General features: G+C 34.6%; 1 pseudogene; it reads right to left on the bottom strand.

Moving 5' to 3' along the window:
- Nucleotides 1-25,188, bottom strand: part of LOC132371299 (protein ILRUN-like) — a 362,845-nt pseudogene that overhangs the window by 106,802 nt on the left and 230,855 nt on the right.

Genomic DNA, 25,188 nt, shown 5'->3' on the forward strand with positions numbered 1-25,188 from the left:
TTTACTATACACTGACAGTTTTGGTAGCTTCTTCTAAAGTTAATAAACATGCACCAACCATATGCCCCAGCAATTCCACAATATTTACTTAGGAGAAATAAAAATATACATGCACAAAAATATTTGTTTGTGAATGTATATAGCAGTTTTATTGATAGTAACCCCAAACTAAAAATAATCTAAATTTTTATCAACAGGAAAATGAACTAAAATTTATGGTACATTCATTCAACAAAATACTACTTAGTAATTAAAAAGTAACAAACTACTAATACATGTAGCAGCAAGGATAAATCTCAAAATCACTATTTTTAAGAAAGTCAAGTATAAAATCTACTTATTGTATAATTCCATTTATACAAAAGTCTAGAAAATACAACCTAATCTATAGTGATGGAAAGCAGCCCAGTGGTTGTCTGGATCTGGGAGCCTAGGGAGGGGACGGACTGCTGAATGATGAGGAAACACCGTTGAGGATGATAGAGATATTCCGTATCTTGACTGTGACTTTGTTTCCACATACTTATTTATCTGTCCAAACACAATGGTTTGTACACTTAAAACAGATGCAGTTTATTGTACTTTGATTTAAAGAAACAAAAGTAAATACAATTAGCTTAATTAAAAAAAATACTGAGGCACATTTTATTTTGGTCTAAGCAAGGTTTTGTATGCTTTAAAAAAAACCTGAATTAATATAAAACCTTGATGATTTTTTTTACACTAAGCACAAGAGTTAGGTGTTTATTAACTAGTTGTTGAGTATGTGAGTGCATGAGTAGCTATAGTTACTTTGTTTTCTCAACCAGTCAGGTTGAAGTCAACTCTTCCTCTGTGTGTGCATGTGTGTATATCCTAAACTACGGCAGAAAGAGACTCCTTAAAGAGTTTGGCTTTTAAATCACTTGCAGTATTAAAATAAAATAAAATTTTAATACTCTTAGGAGAAATACCTGATAAGGTATTCATGTTTTGTTTGAACAATACCCCTGTTCCTGTAGATATATCTTATTATGGAATGTTTTGAATGATGCCATGTTCTCTTCACAGTGGATACCGTAAGAGTTGGTATTCCTCATGATTTGCATAGTCACACATGGAGGGTAGTTTGTGTTGTAGAGTCTTCTCTGAAAGGTTCATGGAATCTTATACTTACAAACGATAAAAGAGTGAAGGAGTCATATGCCTGTAAGTGGTCAAAGGGGACTATTCTTGTGACTCTCACAGAGGCTATTTAGAAATTCAAATTAGGTGAAGTATAAGAAAGCTCTTCCTAAGGAGCCATACAAATAAACACTTTTTACTAAAATTAAGATTTGTGAAATATTGCTCTATTAATCTTAACTTTTATGCTACCCTTTTAAAAGTCGAGGCTGAGAGAATTGTTTGAAGAATCTAAGCGAATTAGGGCTACACTAGAGCAGAGTCTTGAGTTGTTTATAGGCAGGTACAAAAGATTTTGCTTTTCCATTTTAAGGAAAATTACTCTTTTGAAACCTTTACATGCTACCTTGGCTATATCGTAAGAATAAAAAGCTTGGAGTTCAAAGGACACTCTGAATTCTGCTGTGCTCAATTTATTCTTGCCTTCAGAATTCCAAAAAACTTTCTTCTTCTGTCTTAAAACCATTCACAATCATGGGATAACATTTTAATATATTTCAGTAATACTCTCTTTCAGTTTCTTTCTTTCCCAAAGGAGAGTTGTAAAAGGGCTAGCTTCTTAGTAAAAAACTTGCTTCTAAATATACATTTTATCTTTTAGAAAATACACAGTTTATAAATTTTCCAAATGGAAAGAAAAAAAAAACAAGAACAGCAGTAAGTTGCATGAGAAGATAATGAATAGTATAAATATTTAAACATTTTTGAAGATACTTGATTGCTACCTTGGTTAGGTGATTTTTTTGTTCCTGCAGGATTTTTTTTTCATTATTTATTTAGCATATTTCAGGAATGTCAGATGCAGATTATACAGCTATTTTAATAGGCAATTCCACTCTTTTTTCTGGGATGATGTGCAAACAGCAGAATTATCAGAAATGCTCCAGATGACAGTGTATTTTTACAAAGAAATGGAACATGCAACTCTGCAGTTTACTCTGAATTTTGCAAAAGTCTATGTGAAGGGCATTTATTATTTTGGTGACCTGAAATTCTCAAGATACAAGTCAGCTCAAATTGACAATCTTTTAAATTTGGGAGGAAGTAAACAATCCATCCATTCATTCATATACTCATTAATTCAGGCTACTATATTTTATTCTCTATCTTCTGTGACCACTCTGTGTCAACTGAGTGAGGTACTGAGGCTATGAAGATGGCTATGGTTAGACTCTGCTGCGAGGAGCTTGCAGTACTGAGGGGAAGATAGATGTGACTGTACCAGGAGGTGGAGGCCATTTGTTATTTGGGCCTGGCTGCAATCAAGGATCAGCAGGTCTTCCCTTCATTCATTGACTGGCCTTCCTGGCCTCAAAATATGTTGGCCTCACCTAGCCAGTCAAGGCAGAGGGTTCTTATCTCATGACTTTCTAAATATCTCTTCAAATGATCACTTGACTTTTAAGAACTTTAATAAAACACAAATCTGTGGCTTTAGATGTACAACGTATCTGATCTTTGTTATGAGCCATGTATGTTTCTGTAACAGCTTTGTCTTATTTTTAGTGAGGTTTTTTTTAAACTAATTCCTTTCACTATTTTCCCTTTCCTCCTGTCATATCTATCTATCCATCTATCTAATGTATATACATTTGTTTTTCTCATATTTAAATATTTTAAGTACCTGTAACTTTTTGTGGGAGTGAGGGACCCTGTGTTTAATCTCAGACATGAACAAGGAAATTTGTACTTAGTTTTTACTGAACCGGGAATCTTCTAAGCTCCTGAGATATATTTATTTTATTAATTAATTACTTTCATGGAAAGGCATTTAATTTTAAATATAGCAGTGTGTACATGCCAATCCCAATATATTTATTTTAAACTTGTATATTGCCTTGCCTTTGGTCCTAAACATAATCTTCCTGGGAGAGTAAGTTGTATTACATGTAACACACATGGACTATTAATTGGTAATGGTTAAGTTGCATGTAAAAATGAACCTACCCACCCAATGGCTTAAGCTAAGAAGGTGTTTATTGACTGACATAACTGGAAAAATCCAGGGATGGGACTGGTTTCAAATGAACCTTGATTCAGGATCTAAATGATGTAATTTCTCTTTTCATCTATGTACTAACTTGAGGGTAGGGAGTGAAATTTGGTGAATATTTTATATAAATCAAGGCCTACTTCTGGAGCTGAGTGAACTAATCCTCTCCAAAACTATATGTACTGAGAGTGGAAGACAGGTAGTTCTCTTTTATCAGGAAAAGTGTGATTGTTGGATACCAGCAGGCAAAAATGCATTTCACAGTTTTTATCCAATTTGGTAGCTTTCTCTACCTATTTCTCTAGTAAATCATTGGAACAACAGGTCAAATTAACAGAACAATAAATTCAATCCTAAATATGGATGAGTACAACTACTAGAATAGCCTTTTGTTGTTGTTCTTTCTAGAAACACTCAATCCATATATGTATAAATTTGTGAGTGGAAATGCAACCTAGCAGGACACTATGGGGCCTTCCTGGGATAGATCCCATCCCCCTGTCCTCCGCCTGCCTCTTTTTTGTAGAAAAGCCATAGTCTCTCAGGCCTCCCCTGAGTCACAGAAGCCTGGATCAAGAATTAATGATTCAAAGGTAGTGCAAAAGTAACATTTGGGCCAGGACAACTGTTAACAATTTAAACAGTAAATCAGCCATATGGCAGTGACAGAATCTTTAGTTCCTTCCTGAATTACCTAGATAACAGTATCTGATGCACATTTCCTGAGTTGCTTTACAGATGCTAAAACCCCCACCAAACGGAAGAAGTTAACTACTTGATAACCATGAGCACATAGGCCCCAGACTGGCTAGACCCTGAGGATTGGTAATGTTAATCCCTGTGACACTCCCCTGTTACCTCACCTCAACCAATCAGCAAATTGTGCACTAGTTGATCACATATCCTGCAACTCTCCTTCCTCACCTGGCCTTTAAAAATTCTTCCCTGAAACCCATCGGGGAGTTTGGGTTTTTTACGCCTTAGCTTCCCAGGAGTCCTTGTGTGGCTCCTGCAATAAACCTTTCCTTCACCAAAACCTGGTGTCAGCAGATTGGCTTTACTGCACACAGGCAAGCGGACACAAGTTTGGTTCAGTAACAGAAATCTTGATTTCTAACAGGCATCCTCTTTTAGGTCAAGCCTCCACTTCACGTGATGGTCTGGTACTGCAGGGAATGAAATAATCATTTAGGAAAGGACACCAAATGTAATCTTGCCACTGGTTTAAATTCTAGAAATAAACAATTAGGAACTTCTCACAGTATTCTTTAGAAGGAGGTACAACAGAGCATCTCAACTAATGTATGAAAATCCCTTGCAAGTCAATTATCCTCCAGCATATGTCTGAGTCAATTGATGCCCTTTCTATCACAGAAGACTGTGAAAGGAAAAAACAGTCTTTCCCTTCCATCTTGTGTCAATACAAAAATTAAAAACATTTCTCTAGGAAGGGCTCTTGTTAGTTAGGTCATGTTTCTAGATAAGATAGACCCTATGACTCTCCTTTGGAATCAGTACTTGAATTGCATTCCAGGGTCTTTGAGAACAATGATCTCTAATGCTCTCTGAATCTGCCAGGCTCCAGTAACTCTCTTGAGTACTGAAATTCATTAGAGTTTCCAAATCCTAGAGATACAAGTACATCAGACAGTGTGTTATCATAAAATGCCAAGATCCAAAAACAATTTTTACCTCCATCAGATTGTTTTGGGTCTTTCATTTACTCAACAACTCGAGTGCCTAGAGGACCTGGTTCTCTATTAGGCACTTAAGGTATAGAGGTCTCTGTTTTCAATGGAACTTACACGCTATGGGAAGACAGACAATAGTGAACAGGTAATTTCAGAGAGAGACAAATGTTATGCAGAAAGTAAAATAGGGTGATGTTACAGAGAGTTACTGAGTAGGAAATACTAATTTAGAATAGGTGTTCGTGAAGTAATTTTCTTAGCAGGTGATGTCTGAGTCAGGACTCGAATAATGAAAAGTAGCCAACCATGTAAAATCTGGAAATTAAATATCCCGGGGTATATTTCACAATAAATAAGTATGCCCAGAGATTTGGCAATATAAAGATACAGTCTAGACTTCTACTTAAGCATCAACACTGTTTATATGAAAATTTGTTTTATGAAAAAAAATCTTCAAATTCCAATATTCCAGGCTCTTTTAAAATATGGTATTATAATAAGATGACTTAAATAAACACCAGTGTGAGATAGCTGATACTGTTTATGGTCAAAAGTAGAGGATAATTTCCTTAGCTATATGTGTGATATAAATTTATTGTTCCAAACTCTGGTCTAGGTCTCTGATAAGATTAAGCTGATATGTCTCAATCAGTGTCTCCCTCTTACTAAGAAGCAACTTCTCTCTCAAATGCTTGCACCAATTTGACAGCTTTTGCCACTTCCGATATTCTGAAAGAGCTTTAGCTGTCTTAAGAACTTTCAGAGACCTTGAGATATATAATTTAAACTGGTTTAAAAGAGATGCATTCCCCTTTAACCTACTCAGACTGTCAGTATTACTTTCACTAAGTCTAACTCTACCCGTAATGGAAGAGATGACGTGGCCGATAAGTTTAAGAGAGAACAGGGATGTCTGCAATTCCAATGACAAAGTCCAGATAATTCTCATCAATCTACTCAAAATGAATTTTTGGAACATTAAGAGAGATGCTGGCATTTGCCTTTGTGTTATTATGTGTGGCCAATCAGTGATTCGATTACCTTTCTTTAAAATGCTAAAACCTCTAATAACTCCAAATACCAAACTGGAAAAAGTCAGAGAAGTAATAGCATACTTCAAACAGCAATAAGATGCAGTCACATACAAACATGGAAAATTACTTCTTTTTTTAAACAACACTTTCTCTTGAAAAATTGTGGTTACAGAAAGTGTCAAGAAGAGGTTTTACATTAAACTGTACAGCTAATAACAAATGTAAATTAGGAGCTGTAACTGCCTGTGATATGACAAGTTTAATGTTTTTCATTTTCTTCAGTTCTCAAAAATATCCTGATTAGCCCCATTTTATAGAAGAAACTGAGATTCAAAGGTTGCACAAGGTCACTGTGGTAGGCTGAGAACTCTTTGGGTAGACCCCAAAATATCCAGGTCCTGATTCCTGTAAGGAAGCAGATTATCCCCTGGAGCCACCAGAGGAGTGCAGTCCTGCTGACACCTTGGTTTTGACCCAGTGAAACTGATTTTGAACCTCAGATCCGTAAGAGAGTGTGTGTTGTTCTAAGCCACCAAGTTTGTGGTACTTTGTTAGTGCAGCCATAGGAGACTAATACCGTCATAAACATGAACATGTTGAATCCCAGATTAGAACCAATCTATCCCCCTGTTTTCTTTCTAAAACACTACCTTGTTTTGTTGATTTCTAGAAGAGACTTTAGAGTGGCAAATAGATACCCATCGATTGGCTACACTCTTCATTTGAATTTACAGTTTCAAGAGAATGTCTTAATTTGTAGATCTGGTAAATGCATCCACTTTAAAATACTGGCTCCGTCACCTAAAACTGGATTATTTATAGTGTTTTGAAAGATGGAACCCAAGCCTTGGCAAATTATTGACACTAGTTACGTCCTCAGATAGAGTTTCTTTAGGAGAAACTTAGAGAATATAGACCCTTTAATTTGTTAGATATGTGTAATTTCCAACCTATTCAATTTCTCTTGAATTTCTGGTGACTCAACATTTTGTATAAAAAATTGAAACTGGCATAACCATTCGACCAATAATCACTACTCTGTTGCATTTTTGGACTAGGTAAGGAGTTATGAAGAAAGGCATCTTCTGTTTACTACTCTGGAAAATACTAGAACGATAAGAAGAGAAGGAGTTCAAAGGCAAAGCTGAAGGAATAAAGGGCATAACACTAACAAACTGAATCAGGCAATTTATCATGTTATTGTTTGCTGTTTTGGAGCTGAGTCAAAAATTAAAAGTCTCTTTTAGGGGTAATGCCCTTGTTTCTGGGAGAGGGAATGACAACAACATAGAATATAAAAGCAACATAGAACCACACACATGGGAAATATCTACTTATCGGTCAGATTCCAGAAAAGGCAGAGTGAAACAGTATTCAAAGCTGAAGAAAAGTGATAAGATTGGGTATTTGAATGGGGTGGACAGATACGGATGGGAGCTTGGAATAAAAGGCACAGAGCTGAGGGATAGGGATGAGGAATTTGAAAATGAGAGCTCATTAAGGGTAAAAACTGTTATCCCTTAAAAAATAAATATTTCAGTGCCTGTGATATGCCTAAGTAAAATTGCCAAAGCAAAATTTTAAGCGAATAGTCAGAAATGAAACAGCATCATGTTTGAATGAGCAGAAATGATGGGGCTGAGCACACGAATGTGAGGTGGTTAAAGCTTTCTGTTTCAGGTCACGTTTGGTTGCAGAAATTGAGGTCAATCTGAGCCCGAGTTGATACTTAAGACCATGATTCTAATGTGAAAAGCGAGTTGTACTTCCAAAGGTTAGGAACTTGGCTGATTCACAAATGCTATGCTGTTTCACTGCACCAAGGAAGGGTACATGAATCAAAAATTTATTGAATGCATGGATAGTTTAGTTTTATATGCCAAACTATAAGCTCCCTATATAAAACTCAAAGTCAATAGTTCTTCGAAACCTGTAAAGCAAGGACTTGATGTGTTTTATCAATTGTCAGAAAGCCTGTATGTAGGAACGTACTAAACAAAGGGAAGAAGCATAAGGTAAGGTTGAAGGGATGGGAAAAAGTTTAGACATTATTCTAAGTAAAAATGGATGCCACTGGAGAATTTTAGGTAGCAGAGGTACATTACATGACCACATTATTCAAGATCAATTTGATTACCCTATGTAAAACGAATTTAAGGGGGAAAGAGGGAAAAGAGAAGTCGCTTAGGAGGCCATTGCCGTATTCTAAATGGAAAATGAGCATGACTAAGCTGGTGGGAGTGGAGTTAAAGAGAAACATTTATGATGTATTTTTAAGTTAAGGTAGCAGAATTTGCCACTGACAAGTTACATATATGTATTTGTGTGAATATGGGTGGTAATGAGCAGGAATTCAGATTAAAATAACTGGGTGGCATGCCTAGGAATTCACTGAGATGAAAAAGATTAGCGGAGAAACAGGATTATTAACTGATTGATTAACCTTTTAAGAAAAGAGGAAAGAGAATCAAGATACTGTTTTGTTAAATTTGTCATGCTTATGAGACATTTCAATGGAAAAATCAGGTAATCAATGAGATGTATAAAGGCTATAGTTCAATGAGATATATATTTGGGAATTATCATCCTATATATGGTATTTAAAGCCATGTAAATTTGTAAGATCACCATAGGAGAGGGTATAGCAGGGAAGAAAATAGAGGCCAGCAGCAAATCCTAAAGGATCCCTCTGAGAAGGAGATAACATATACAGACTGAGAAAGAATGAAAAATAAAAATAGGAAAAAACAAGAAGAGTGAGACATCACGGAAACGAAGGGAGCGGGTATTCTTGAAAGAATTCAGTGGTCAAGTGTAGCACACGAGAGGTGGCGTAATAGATACCCATCGATTGGGTACATTCCAGGGGAGGAAAATGTCCCCTGGAATTGTCCAAAGGAAGGCTGTTAATCATGTTGACAGGTGACGTGTCAATGGAATAGAGAGTTTCACAAGCCATACTGAAATAGGTAAAAGAGTGAATGTGAAACGAAGCACTGGAAGAATGTATATACAATATTGAGGAGTTTTGCTTAGAAGGGGAATACAGAAATTGAGTGGTTGCTGAAAAAACATGCATCTGTTAAGGGAGAAGATGTTTTCAAGATGGAGGTATGATATATTATAACATGCTTATGTACTGATGGAACAAATTGGTAGAGAGGGAGAGATTGATGATGCATATCTGGAGCATATGTTGGGGAGTTGTTCTTTAAATAAAGCAATATTTCCTCTACTATTACAGAAGACAGGCAGCAGAATCTAAGCAAAACCTACACAGGTAGATTCTGTTTTGAGAAAGTGAATCCTTTCCATTTGATTATGTCTATCTTCTTATTTAGTTATCAAATGGAGTCATCAGCTGATTCAGGAAAGGGAAGAAAGGGCTATGAAAGTTTGGTAGAGTTTATATGCTGGAATATCTGCAGCACCAAGAAGGCCTGGCACATAGAAATCCTGACAATTGTATGTTGAAGGAATGAATGGAGAGAAAGAAAGACAGGAAATTGTTACCTTGGAAAGTAGAAGAATTGGCTTACATAGGATTGTGTAGCAAACTATACGTCCAGTTTTCTTTTCACTTGTTCACTCTTTCCCTAAAGAACTAGGATCATCATTGTTCTACACTAGCAATGATGTTCAGACTTCTCATCAATGACTGGTTTTGGCACGGGAAGGCATTCAGGTTTTGGGCCCGTGAAGAACAAGAGGGATTCTTCAAGAGGCTTCTTTGCTTTTACATAAGCATGTGGGGAAAAATGGTCCTTTTCTGTCTCTAGACAATGGTGTGTTATAGAATGAAAAAGGGAGCTAGCCAAAAGTTTGAAAATGGCAGAGTAGAAAAAGAGAAAGGACTCAGGCAAAGCACCAGCATTTGACCAGAGCAGAAGTGCCCTGCTATGGGCCCTGCAATTTGGCAACTTTGAGGACCTGGATCATTGCAAACCAACAAAAAATACACTTGTTAAAAAATACACTGGTGAATCTGTCAATAGGGTTTTGTGCTCAGTAGGGAGTTCTTAACCCATAACCTTAAACATCACCTTTCATGGTTAATGTAGGATTGCCACGTAAAATACAGGACACACACTTAAGTTTTAATTCCATATGAACAATGATATTCCTTGAAATATTTGGGACATACTCATATAATAATGTGTTATTTATCTGAAACTTAAATTTAACTGAGAAACTGAGAATTTTATTTGCTAAATCTGGTAATCTGAGACTAATGAAACTCTCTACATCTTCTGTCCTGTCTCCTCAACAGGAAATGTGATGGCATCCAAATGCTGTGACTCTGGGTGGAGATGCTGCTGGCACTGGAAGACAGACGTTGCTCTGGGGCACAGAGAACATTTAAACAGAAAGTGCCCAAGTGAGAAATGCAAATACATTTTGTTGTTATTTTTAATGTACAAAATCCTTTCATATAGCAAAAATGCAACAGATTTCTGCACATAGTGTCATTACTGAGTAGTGCCAAACATCCACTGTATTTTTGCCCTTGATGTTTGAACTTATGGTTATAAAGGTCCTCATAATTTAGTGCAGTATTCACATATGCATATGATACCTGGGAAATATTTGGCTATATTAAACAATCTATGTAACATGAATAGAGCAAGATACTGATTCATTACATTGATCACTAGATGATCAATGAAAGCGAGAACTCTAAATAGTTTTAAATATTAAAATTTATTTGTTAAAATCAAATTAATTTCACAAAAAAGTAGAGCATATAATTTTAATAAACTGTATTTATTTACCTATTATATTTTTGTTCTCAAGTTTCCAGAGCATACTACTTAGCTAGTACCATTCTAGATACACAGGAAAAAAGTTAATTTATTCCACCAAATAGCTGCCTTAAGGCCTTAGGGCTTAATTCTTTCCTGTGATCCTAGCTGGGAAAGGCTGAAAGGATATAGATTTTCATTTAGTGAACAGAATAGCACATTAGCCCTATAAGAGCTTGTTAGAAAGTAAATCATAAATGAACTTCAACAATCACTAAAATATATAGTTGAGATGCCAGGTACTTGCTAAGGAATACACTATACTAACTATATTATATTATTAGTATTTAATATGTTATATAATATATATGAAAGTATCACTAGAATTATAAATTTAGATTGTGATTTTGGTTTTCATTCCTTTACAATGCATATTTAGCCCTAATTCTTTAGCTCTTCGTGTATCCATGCCTTTGCAATATGTCTTTGCAACTTCTTGCATCAGTAAGAGTCTATTTTCCTAACCCTTAAAACATGGGTAACCCTGTGGTTTCTTTTGGTTAATAGAATATAGCAGAAGGGATAATTATTAAACAAAAATTAAAGCTGATTCTTGTATGTCCTATAACTTGAGCCCATTTGTAAGAATTAAGTGGTAGATATTTTAGAAAGAAAGAACCAGAATTCATAGATTTTTACCTTCGGATGATAAACATTTTTTTTTTTTACTGGGTGGTTATCTTTGCTATTTCTTAATCACCTACCACTGCTTCTTATCATGCTTCATTCTAAGCAAAGCACATTCAGAGTTAAAATATCTTTAACTGCTTTGTCTTAAAAAATATTTTATTGTTAACTTCTTTTCCAAGTTTTTCACTGGAGCTTTAAAAAAACTGTCAAGTCAGCAATTGAACTACATGTACTAAAACTGATAAACTTGAGAAACTGAAACTCTTGATCTGTTATCATGGTATTTTGAGACATATTGACTAAAGCCAATTACCAAGTAAGAAGAATTACTTTTCTCAGTGATGGCACTAAAAAAATTTTTTTGGCATTTTCCGGTTACAACCTGACAATTTTTGAGTTAAAAAAAAAAGCTTATTCTTTCTGCTATGGAAAAGCCTACTGTTTTATCAAAATATTGCCTGTGAACAGTGAGAGTTACGTTTATTTGAAAACATAATTCAAAGTTTATTTTCATTATTAAGACATTTTTAGAGAATGATCTTATCTAACACATAAATATTGCTTTCCAATATTTAGTGTTCTCTCCATTTAAAAGTTAAAAATTAATATTTTAAGATTATAGCCAATGTCTATTCATTTAGAAATGGGAAATGCTTATGCTACAAGTAAATGTCTTATCTAATTTTACAGTCATTTTGGATGCAAATGGACAACTGCATTGCACGTTTACAGAATTAAAAGCTCAAAACTCAGTGGGGAATCTCAGTCTGCTCTTCAGAAAGGCACTGTGGGCAAGACTAATAGGGAATATTCCATTGGTGGTAATGGGCAATAATGCTTTTGCTTTCAAAAAGTTTATGAATGTCTGAGAACTAGAAATTCAAGGAATTCAGACTTACTTCATTGTCTACACATGGTCAGCTCCGAGACTTATAACTGCTCCAAAATTAAGTAAAAAAAAAATTCAAGATAAATTTGGAAAAGAATGCTATTTAATAAAATTTCTGCAAACCTGAACTTGAGGGAGTATTTATTCAGTAAGACAAGGAGTCAGGCAGAGGGGTTCTCCTGGCATGAGTACAACCATCCACTCCCACTTGCAGTCTGAGATGATCTAGGTAATCAGTAAAGAACTTAGACATACAAAAACAAGAGGTACCTTTTGCTATGGTTTCTCAAGCAAGTACCTCAATAAGCTTTGTTAGGCTTTTTGCGGAAAAGGCTGGGGAAGTTTTTCGGAGCAAATATGGAAATGTCCCAAATTAGTACCCTGGATATTTACTTTAACAGGTTTAACTCTTAGGCAGAACATCTCCGTTCTATCCAATCCTCAACAACAATTAGTTAAACAGGAAAACTGAGTGTGTGGCTTTTCTGGAAAAACTGATTTATCATCCTGTATTCAAGATCCACCTGAAGTATCCTATATCCTGATGAATATAAAACCATGAGGTTTTTTTGGCAACTAACTGGATTAAGCATTTCAACATTACTTATTATGTAATAATTACATATATACAAAATATACATCATATAAATGTTTATATGTATACATATGTGTATACATACATAAATATATGTATGTATGTATGTACAGTTGATCCTTGAGCAACACAAGGGTTACGGGTGCTGACACACAGAGTTGAAAATCCACCCATAACTTGGCCCTCTGCATCCCTGGGTTCTGCATCCTAGGATTCAACCAACCATGGATCATGTAGTACTGTAATACACATTTACTGAAAAAAATCCACATATAAGTGGATCCTTGTAGTTCAAACATGTTATTCAAGCATAAACTGTATATATCTATATCTATCTATCTATCTATCTATCTATATATTATACACATACTCCTTTTATATTGGGCTGAATTGCTGCTGATACAACTCTCAGTTTTGTAATATATTTTCATCCAGATGAAGCCCTACATTATGCTGTGGTTCTTTATATTTCCTAGTGACTTATAAAGTGTAACCCTCCTTATTACAGAACAATGGTTCCCAACTCCCTTTCCCCCTTATCCCATTAGAGAGCACACTCCCATCAGTAACATTCCTTGAAAATAACAGTGATTCATTTAGGGCTTGAAACTGACTGTTCTCCAGAAGGAAATATCACAAATCCTAGGGATAGTGATTCATCTTCACTGAGGGTTATAGTTATTTTCCTCTCTCACTTTCTTACAACCACTGATGTAGATTTTTAAACCTCAAAAATTATGATTAGAATTTATTAGAAGAATTAAAATGTTATGCTAAAAATATCCACTTAATACAAAGGAAGACAAAAGAGAGGCAACAGAGAAACAAAAAATCATGATGCACATAGAAAACAAAAAACCAAGAGGGAGATATAAATGCAAACATGCTAATAGTCATACCAAATGTAAATGAATTAAAATACAATCGAAAGGCAAAGATTTCAGATTGCATTTCAAAAAAACCTGATATCCTGTTGTATACTCTCTACAGGAGACACAATTCAGATTCAAAGATATTCAATACAAATAGAATGAAAGTAAAGAATGGAAAAATAAATCATATAAACAGCAATTAAAACTAAGCTTGAGTGACTATACTAGTAACAGGAAAAAAAAGACTTTAAGGCAAAAAATATTACTAGAGAAGAACAGAGATATTTTTAATGTTAAAAAGGTCAATCCACCAGGCATATATGACAATTATAAACAAATATGTGCATAGCATCACAGTTACCAACTGCATAAAAACTGTTAGAATTGAAGGAAAAATAGACAAATGAACATATTATTTGGGACTTCAATACTTTACTTTCAATAGTGGACATATATAACAGTATGGCAGAAGATAATAAGAAAACAGAAAACTTGAACAACACTATAAATCAGCTAGACCTAAAAGACATCTACAGAACATGCCATCCAACCGGAGAAGAACATGTATTCTTCTTAAACAAACGTGGGACATTCTCAAGGACCATAAACTATGTAAAAACCAGCCTTGACAAACTTAAAGTGAAATTATACAAAGTATGTTTTCCAATCAGAATGAAATTAAATTAGAAATCTATAACAGAAGGAAATTTAGGACATTTGCAAATATGTGCAAATTAAACAACACATTCCTAAATAACCAATGGGACAAGGAGAAACTAAATTACACATCTCTTTGAGATGAATGAAAAATAAAATCCAAAAATTCCAAAATTTATAGGATATAGCTAAAGTGGTACTCAGAGAAGATTTATACCTATAAGTATTTATATTAAAAAGAAGGAAGAATTCAAATGAATAACTTAATTAATGAACAATGCCTTTGACAGAATTCTCAGAAGAAACTTCCAAGAGAATAAACAATGCACTTGAAGATAGATCAATAAAAACTTCTAAAACTGAAACTCAAATAGAAAAAAAATGTAGACTGGAACATCCAAGAACATCGGACAATTTTAAAAGTTGTAACTTTTAAAAAAAGAGAATGGAGGAGATGAATATTTGAAGTAGTAATGGCTGAGAACTTTCCAACATTAAAGACAAGTACCAAACCACAGGTGTGAGAAGCTCAGAGAACACAACAGAGAATAAACTTCAGAAACTAATCACAGACTATTGTTATGGACTGAATGTGTCCCTCAAAATTCATATGTTTAAGTCCTAATCCTCAATGTGATGGTATTTGGAAATGGGGCCTTTGGGAGGTAATTATGGTTAAATGAGGGTTAGTAGCCTTGTAAGAAGACACAGCAGAGAGGTTGTTCTTCATCTCTCTCCACTATGAGAGGACACAACTAGAAGGTTGCTGCATATAAGCCAAGAGAAGAAGCCTCAGAATGAAACCTACTTTGCTGGCACCTTAATCTTGGACCACTAGCCTCCAGAACTATGAGGGAAAAAAAGTCTGTTTTTTAAGGCACCCAGTCTATGGTATTTTGTTATGGTAGTCCAAGCAGACTAATACACTATTATATTCAAACTGTAGAAAACCTGTGACCAAGAGAAAATTTTGAAAGAAGCCTATTTCTTGGGGGTAGGGGGTGAGGGCTGTGGCAGAGTACCTTTTCTAAAATGGAAGAAAGATAAGAAGCTAAAATACAGCTGTTTGTCAGAAATCATGCAAAAAGGAAGACAGTGGATTAAAACATTTAAAGTGTTGGAAAAAAAAAAAAGAAAAATCCCACCAAACTAGAATTCTGTATCTAGTACAATTACCATTCTAAAGTTAAGGAGAAATAAAGACATCATCAGACAAAGTAAATCTGAGGGAATTCGTTGCAAACAGTCCTTACCTACAAAAATATTAAAAGATTATTTTCAGGCCAAAGGAAAATTATATACATCAGAAATTTAGATCTCCCTAAAGAAAGAAATACCATGCCAACATTAATCAAAATAAAACTGGAGTAGCTGTAATAATTTCAGATGAAGCTGCCTTCAGGGGAAGGGATGTTATCAGGAATATGGAGGGCACTATAAAATGATGTATACATCTCTTTTATAGCACAATTCCATTATCACACCTATCTAAGAAATTTAGCAATAATTCCTTTACATTTAATACCATTTCTTACTGATAGTTTCTTAATTGTCTCAAAACATTTATTTAAAATCACTTTGTTCAAATTGGTGCTCAAGTTACATATATTGACTTGGTTGTTATGTTTCTGAGGTCTGTTACTCTAGAATGATCTCTTCTCTCCGAGCCCTCCTTTTTCTTGTTTTGCACCCTTGACAATGCAAAACCAAGTAAGTTGTCCAGTGTTATGAACTGCATTCTTGATTTGTCTGTCTCCTTCCTTTGGATGCCATTTAAATTGATGGAGGAACAATTTTTTTTTTTTAAACTTGGAATTATTATCTAGAAGACTCAGATTCAACTTTGGGAATAATGTTTCTAAGAGGTACAAAATATCTGGATATCTGGCTGTCCTACTTTTAATAGTGATAAGATTGATCATGGATTCTGGTGGCAATAGCATTACTCGTCCTTTGCAAAGTTCCCCATCAATCTTTCATCTAATTGTTTACTCCTCTGCCTGAAACAATTATTTAATTACAAATTAAAAAATGGCAATGTCCTAATGTTGGTATTTCTTCCGCATTTATTACCTAAATTTTTCTATAAAAACATTTTCATCATTAGCTAGGGCTACTGGGTTACAGTAAAATTTCATTAATATGAGATTAGTAGGGAAGATATTAAATTTTCCATTAATTACCAACTTCAGGGTAAAGAAGTGATGCTCTACATACCTAGGTGGTGACCAGTAAAGTTTTTTGTTTGTGTTATTTATTATTGTTCTTTTTTTCTTTTACTATATCTTCTCTTCAAGTATCCTTATTAACTCAATGTTTTAAAATATATATTTCATGTATATTAATAAATAGAACCTGATTTTACATTTGTTGCACAAATTTTCCCATCTTTGTGGGAGTTCCTTCCTTTTAGTCCCAAAGTCTTTTTGATATATCACTATCAGACATTTATTGTTTCTTTGCTGTGATGCAATATCACCGACTCACCTGGAACATTTCATATACCAGTCCTGGAGTCAGCCAATAATTTAAGATGCACTAGTTGCTACAGCATTTCAGAGTTCACAGTTTTGGGGACACAGGTACCTATCCCTACTGGGCTGTTATTATTTCTAGGTCTTTTTAGTGAACCAAACTAGGATGGAAGGTTGGATAGACAGACAGACAAATGTATAGAATTTTTTAAGACAGAGCAAGACTCATAAACAGGTCACAGTCTTCCAAGCTTAATGTATTAATCTAACTAAAAATAACTTTGTTAAAGTTATAAAAAATATGTCTTGCAGTTTTCAAAGAAAAATAAAAGGGAAGAAAAACACCAATAAAGAGGACACCTCTGAGGTGATCTTGTATCTGTTGTCCACAGGAAAGGACATCTTAACTAATGGATTTCAAAGTTGCCAGTGTCGATGACAAAGCTAAATCCTGAGTGGAAATGGCTATAGAAAATTTTAGGATTCCAGAACCTGCAGCAAAATTATACCATAACCTATTGCCATTAACATTTGGTTTATGGAATTCCTTTTGTTCTGAGTCAATGTTCTTTTTAGGACAATGTCCTCCTGATTCAAACGTATTCCGATTATAGAACAGACTTTGCTTCTGGTATTTATTTTATTTTTTGTGAATACAATTTTTCTTTTTAAATAAAAATACTGCCTTTTAATATATTTGGCTTCTCTATAGCTTGACTAAGAGAAAGAATATGCTGAGCATGCCAATATGAGTATATTCTCAATCCTTTTGACATTTATTTTTTTCTCTTTAAAATTAATGATCTGTCATTCTGGTGTCTAACTTAGTCTGAAGTGTATTTTAGTTAGCATTAGTCATTTTCTAAGGCATGGTGAGTCCTGGGCCTTTACAATAGCACAACTTCAAAGGAAGGACTAGATAATAGCAAGCACTAATAATAGCAAGACTTCAAAGAAAGGATGGACTAGTTAATAGCAATGCTTTAAAGAAAAAAATAGAAAAAGTCATTATTCCCACAGACCAGACCTTCCTAAACCTTCCAAGGAAGGGTGAATATGGGCAGAGTAGATTGAAGCATAGTAAGAAAGTACCAGATTAAAATGAAACGTTTCTTTAAAATCTTATTTTGTAACAGAGATCCATGCTTATTATGAATTCTACTTAGTAATATGTTTATTTGATATTTTTTCATAATAATAGTGGTTTATATTTATTGAGTACTCAGTATGTGCCAGACACTGTGTTAAGTGCTTTACTTGTTCTCATTCAGTTGTCTCAATTCAGGGAACTGATGTTCAAAGAGGTTAAGTAATGGACAGCTCTTAGTGACAAAGTCAAGATTTGAACCCACACCTATCTGACTACATATGTTTATAAACATTACTCTTCAGAATAATGTGCCAAGTTGATACTACGGTTTTCAACACCCTGTAGATCAGTGTCATAAAAAAGGTATATAAATACTTTATTTTTAGAGGATTACCTTAAATCTTTAAGTTATCAATTCCTCTGCTCCATTCAGAGAGATCTGGAATAATTGATCCAATGTAGTACCAAAGAATGAATATTTCTAACAAAGAAGACTGGTGAACATAATGCAGGGGTCTAAGATGCACTTTAAGAAACTACATCCTTATAGGTTTTTCTTCCATTTATTTCTGTATCAACTCAGCTCCCTACCCTGGCGTTTTTGTGAAGAAAAAGCCAAGCTGTTCCATCCTGAGACAAGTCCTACCTTACCCAGGAGCTAGCTGAGGTGCTAAGGAAGGAAGAGAATGAATGACAATGAGGCACAGCACTGTGTCTGTCTCACTTGCTCCTCTGGCAGGACCAGTGGCAAGTGGCTGGCTGCAAATGTATTTGAAAACTCTGCCTATCTTGGCAAGCATAAATACCTTCTGTTTACCAGGTAAACATGTTTGTTACAAAAATGTCTTTTTCATAAAATTATGGTGACTCTTTGTGTTGGGAAGGTATTGTAACATTGGTATTTTAAGAAGACAGTTGGGAAATTGAAGATATATAATGCATTTCAGTAAGTTAATTTTTCTTCAGCAAATTCTTTTGCTAAATAGTACTGATACTTTTTTCAGAATGGATTAAAAAGGTACCTTTGGTTTTACATAGATATATAGATATAGATATACATATACATATATGGATTTGGCATCTAAATTGACCATAAAAGACCACCTAGACCACCATGTTTTAATCAGATACTTTCAATAATAAAATGACTTCCCTTTTAGTAGACATGTAGGAAATCAGCCAGGAGGTTATGCATATTTTAGCAGTATTTAAGCAGTCAAAAAAATGTCAACCTTCTGTTAGAAAATTTAAAAATGAATCCAGTTTAAAACTTCTAACTGTAATTCTGTTGACCACTGAGCTGCAGCAGCAGCATTTGTAAAATATGTTCTTCTGAGAGAACAGAATTGGAACTGAGTTGTTATAATGAAGTTTACTTACACATGTTCTCACCTGCAATATTTATAGAACATTTAGATTTTGGAGAGTGATGGGTAGAAAGTCTAATTTATGTATTAGGATGACCAACCAAAAAGGATTGCTAGATTTTAATTTAAGTTTTCTTCTCTTCCTTCCTGAGTGAATTAGAAGGCTTATGGCTATTCTGGTCCATACAGTGGAGAGTGGTTCTGGAGATCATGGTTTTCCCCAGGGTGCAGAAAAATATTTAGATTAAGACTTTGAAGTTTGAGACCCTGAGCACGGAGAACCAATGGCTCATCTGAATTCTTCTCTTGTAGAAGCACTGAGTTCTGTGCATGAATGCAGGGCCACAATAAGTGGCTATATAATACTATAAAACATGATCTAACCCAGTATTAAGGAACGATCTTCTAAAGTTACAGGGCAGCAACAAGAAACAAGTGTTGTGGCACTTGGTAAGACAAGTTCTCTACAGGTGAAGTTAGATTTCCTTGTTTAGGGCATTACTTGGGAATGGGAGAGATACTGGATTTTGTGTTAATAGGCAAATGGGTCTCGTTAATTTATTGATAATACTGCACTTGGTAGACTTTAAAATAAAGACTGTTACAAGCGACAAAGAAGGACACTACATAATGAATAGGGAGTCAATCCAAGAAGAAGATGTAACAATTGTAAATATATATGCACCCAACATGGGAGGACCTCAATATATAAGGCAAATGCTAACAGCCATAAAAGGAGAAGTTGACAGTAACACAATAATAGTGGGGACTTTAACACTCCACTTTCCTCAATGGACAGATCATCCAGACAGAAAATCAATAAGGAAATGCATGCCTTAAATGACACATTAGAACAGATGGACTTAATTGATAATTATAGAACATTCTATCCATAAACAGTAGAATACACTTTCTTCTCAAGTCCACATGGAACATTCTTCAAGATAGATCACATTTTTGGCCAAAAAACAAGTCTCGGTAAATTTAAGAAAACTGAAATCATATCAAACATCTTTTCCAACCACAATGCTATGAGATTAGAAATCAATTACAGGGAGAAAAAACCTGTAAAACACACAAACGTGGAGCCTAAACAATATGCTAGTAAACAACCAATAGTTCACTGAAGAAATCAAAAAATACCTAGAGACAAATGACAATGAAAACATGACAATCCAAAACCTATGGGACGCAGCAAAAGCAGTTCTACGAGGAAAGTTTATTGGAATACAGTCTTACTTCAGGAAACAAGAAACATCTCAAATAAACAACCTAACCTTACACCGAATACAACTAGAAAAAAGAGAACAAACAAAAAACAAAGTTTGTAGAAGGAAAGAAATGATAAAGATCGGAGTAGAAATAAATGAAACAGAGATGAAGAAAATGACAGCAAAGATCAATAAAAATAAAATGTGGTTCTTTGAGAAGATAAACAAAATTGATAAACCTTTAGCCAAACTCGTCAAGAAAAAAAGGGAGAGGACTCAAATCAGTAAAATAAGAAATGAAAAGGGAGAAGTTACAACTGACACCACAGAAATACAAAGGATCACAAGAGACTACTACAAGCAACTCTATGCCAATAAAATGGACAACCTAAAAGAAATGGACACATTCTTAGAAAGGTATAACCTTCCAAGACTGAACCAGGAAGAAACAGAAAGTATTAACAGACCAATCGCATGTACTGAAATTGAAACAGTCATTAAAAAACTTCCAACAAACAAAAGTCCAGGACCAGATGGCTTCACAGGCGAATTCTATTAAACATTTAAAGAAGAGCTAACACCCATCCTCAAAGTCTTCCAAAAGAATTGCAGAAGAAGGAACACTCGCAAGCTCATTCTATGAGGCCACCATCACCCTGATACCAAAACCAGACAAAGATACCATAAAAAAAGAAAATTACAGGTCAATATCACTGATGAACATAGATGCAGAAATCTTCAACAAAATACTAGTAAATCAAATCCAACAATACATTAAAACGATCATATAGCATGAGGAAGTGGGATTTATCCCAGGGATGCAAGGATTCTTCAATACCCACAAATCAATCAGTGTGATACACCACATTAACAAACAGAAGAATAAAAACCATATGATTGTCTCAGTAGATGCAGAAAAAGCTTTTGACAAAATTCAACACCCATTTATGATTAAAAAACTCTCCAGAAAGAGGGAATAGAGGGAACTTAAGTGAACAAAATAAAGGCCATATATTACAAACCCACAGCTAACATCATTCTCAATGGTGAAAAGCTGAAAGCATTTCCTCTAAGATTAGAAACAAGACAAGGTTGCCCATTCTCACCACTATTATTCAACATAGTTTTGAAAGTTTTAGCCACAGCAATCAGACAAGGAAAAGAAATAAAAGAAATCCAAACTGGAAAAGAAGAAGTAAAACTGTCACTGTTTGCAGATGACAAGATACTATACTGAGAATATCCTAAAGATGCTACCAGAAAATTACTAGAATTCATCAATGAATTTGGTAAATTTAATACAGAGAAATCTAAATACAAAATTACAAAATTAACACAGAGAAATCCCTTCCATTCCTATACACTAACAATGAAAGATCAGAAAGAGAAATTAAGAAAACAATCTCATTTACCATCGCATCAAAGAGAATAAAATACCCAGGTATAAACCTACCTAAGGAGACAAAAGACCTGTGCTCTGAAAACTATAAGACACTGATGAAAGAAATCAAAGATGACACAAACAGATGGAAAGATATGCCATGGTCTTAGATTGGGAGAATCAATATTGTCAAAATGACTACACTACCCAACGCAATCTACAGATTCAACGCAATCCCTATCAAATTACCAATGGCATTTGTCATAGAACTAAAACAAAAAAAAATTTTAATTTGTATGGAAACACAAAAGATTCCAAACACATAAAGCAATACTGAGAAAGAAAAACGGATCTGGAGGAATCAGGCTCCTTGACTTCAAATTATATTACAAAACTACAGTAACCAAACAGTATGGTACTGGCACAAAAACATATATATAGATCAATGGGACAATATAGAAAGTCCAGAAATAAACCCACACACCTATGGTCACCTTATCTTTGATAAAGGAGGCAAGAATAAACAATGGAGAAAAGACAGCCTCTTCAATAAGTGGTGCTGGGAAAACTGGACAGCTACATGTAAAAGAATGAAATTAGAAGACTCCCTAACACCATACACAAAAATAAACTCAAAATGGATCAAAGACCTAAATGCAAGACTGGACACTATAAAACTCTTAGAGGAAAACATAGGCAGAACACTCTTTGACATAAATTGCAGCAAAATCGTTTTGGATCCACCTCCTAGAGTAATGAAAATAAAAACAAAAATAAACAAATGGGACCTAATTAAACTTAGAAGCTCTGCACAGCAAAGGAAACCATAAACAAAATGAAAAGACAATCCACAGAATGGGAGAAAATATTTGCAAATGATGCAACCAACAAGGGATTAATTTCCAAAACAAACAGCTCATGCCGCTCAATATCAAAAAAATATCAAACAACCAAATCCAAAAATGGGCAGAAAATCTAAACAGACATTTCTCCAAAGATGACATACAGATGGCCAAAAAGCACATGAAAAGATGCTCAACATCGCTAATTATTAATGAAATGCAAATCAAAACTACAATGAGGTATCACCTCACACTGGTCAGAATGGCCATCATTAAAATGTCTGCAAACAATAAATGCTAGAGAGGGTGTGGAGAAAAGGGAACCCTTCTACACTGTTGGCGGGAATGTAAATTGGTACAACCACTATGGAGAACAGTAAAGAGGTTCCTTAAAAAACTAAGGATAGAATGACCATATGATCCAGCAATCCCACTCCCAGGCATATATTCAGAGATAACCACAATTTGAAAAGATACATGCACCCCAATGTTCACTGCAGCATTATTTATAACAGCCAGGTCATGGAAGCAACCTAAATGTCCATCGACAGTGGAATGGATAAAGAAGATGTGGTACATATAGACAATGGAATACTACTCCACCATAACAAAGAATGAAATAATGCCATTTGCTGCAACATGGATGGACTTAGAGATTACCATAGTAAGGGAAGTAAGTCACACAGAGAAAGACAAATGTCATATGATATCACTCATATGTGGAATCTAATTTTAAAAAATGAGACACATGTACTAATTTACAAAACAGAAACAGACTTACAGATATCGAAAAGAAACTTAGTTACCAAAGGGGAAACATGGGGGAGTTTGGGATTAGCATACACACACTACAATATATAAGATAGATAACCAACAAGGACCTACGGTATAGCACAGGGAACTCTACTCAATATTCTGTGATAACTTATATGAGAAAAGAATCTGAAAAAGAATGAATATATGTATATGTATGTATATGAAGTTTGGTGTTCACCGGAGTAGCTTTGTTAATCGCCCCGGAATGCAATAGAGATGACACTATCGAAAGGATTACAGGGATTACCTGTAAGAACTCTCTGAAGCCACATACCTTGGCTGAATACTGTCTCCATCCTTGGTGGTTGTTTCATATTCAACAAGTTATTTAACTTCTCTGTGCCCAAATTTCTTTCTCTGTAAAATAAAGATGATAAAATTATTTACTTCATAGGGTTTTTAGAAGATTACATGAGCTACTGCATGAAAAGAGTTCTGAATAATTCCTGGCACACAGAAAATGCCACTCTTGCCATGTATTGTTTGGCTCATTAGTTTATTATCATTTTATTTATGAGTGCCCCTTTAGGACATGCATATTAACATATTTGAAAATATTAATTTATCATATAGGCAAATAATGTCTTGAGTAAGGTTGCCATATTTAACAAATAAAATACAGAACATGCAGTTAAATTTGAATTTCAGATGAATAATGACTTTTTTTAGTGTATGTATAGCCCAAGTGTTTCATACATACCAAGTGATATTCTAACAGCTTTTGAACTTGTCAGTAAGTATTTATTCTGTTCTCCTGTAGTTTCAGTAATGACCCCAGATTGTTTCTCATTGACCTGGCTTGGGAGATGATCTTGTAAGTGAGCCATTACTGTGAATCGGGACAGGAAGGGCTTTTTTTTTGTCCACGACTGTGTCATGCAGTGGTCAGTCTCACCTGCAAGTCACAGAATGAGGCAAAACGTTCTCTCTCAAACCAGGTCAAAAAGGAAACAACCATATAGACCTTTGCTAAAATTACTAAAAATAGAAACAATCTTTCCTGTGATGGTTGAAAAGCTGTTAGAATGTAAGCCAAAAGTTACTGAAAGAGAGACTATGCAATAAACAATGAACAAAAACAATACATAAGAAAACAGAATAAAGAGATGAGAGGGAAAAAAGATAAGATTAGATTCTCAGAGATTCTCAGAGTCCCTAGAGCCAGCTGACCTGATTTGATATACCACTGGCCTTTTCATTTATAGGAACCATTAAATTTTCTATTTAGCTAACACCAATTTTCATTAGATTCTTCACACGTATAGCTGAAAGAGTCTTAGCTAATTAAGGAAGTAAAGGTCAGCTGCAAGGCTTGGGAACCAGAGAATAATCCAAGCCAGAGGCTTGAGAATATTACAGTTACTCTTAATATGGGTCCTAGCACGTGATTAGTATTCAATAAATTATGGTCATTGTTAATAGCATAAACAGCTAAGGAATGAAATGTAACTAATTTGATATGTGAGATCAAGTTGCAAACAAATAGACCTTCTGTAAAATGGTATTTAAAGCAACTCACGTTATTTCAGTTTTTTCCTCTAGTCAAAACACTTTATTTTCTCAAAGAATCATCATAAATATTCTACAATAGCACATAGCCCTTAGAAACATTTTGACAAGTTCAATTAGACGAGTGGAGATTTTAGTTTCCTAGAAATACAGATACTTTAAAGAATAAAT

The sequence above is a fragment of the Balaenoptera ricei genome, chromosome 9 (assembly GCF_028023285.1).
Source record: "Balaenoptera ricei isolate mBalRic1 chromosome 9, mBalRic1.hap2, whole genome shotgun sequence".
Lineage (NCBI taxonomy): Eukaryota > Metazoa > Chordata > Mammalia > Artiodactyla > Balaenopteridae > Balaenoptera > Balaenoptera ricei.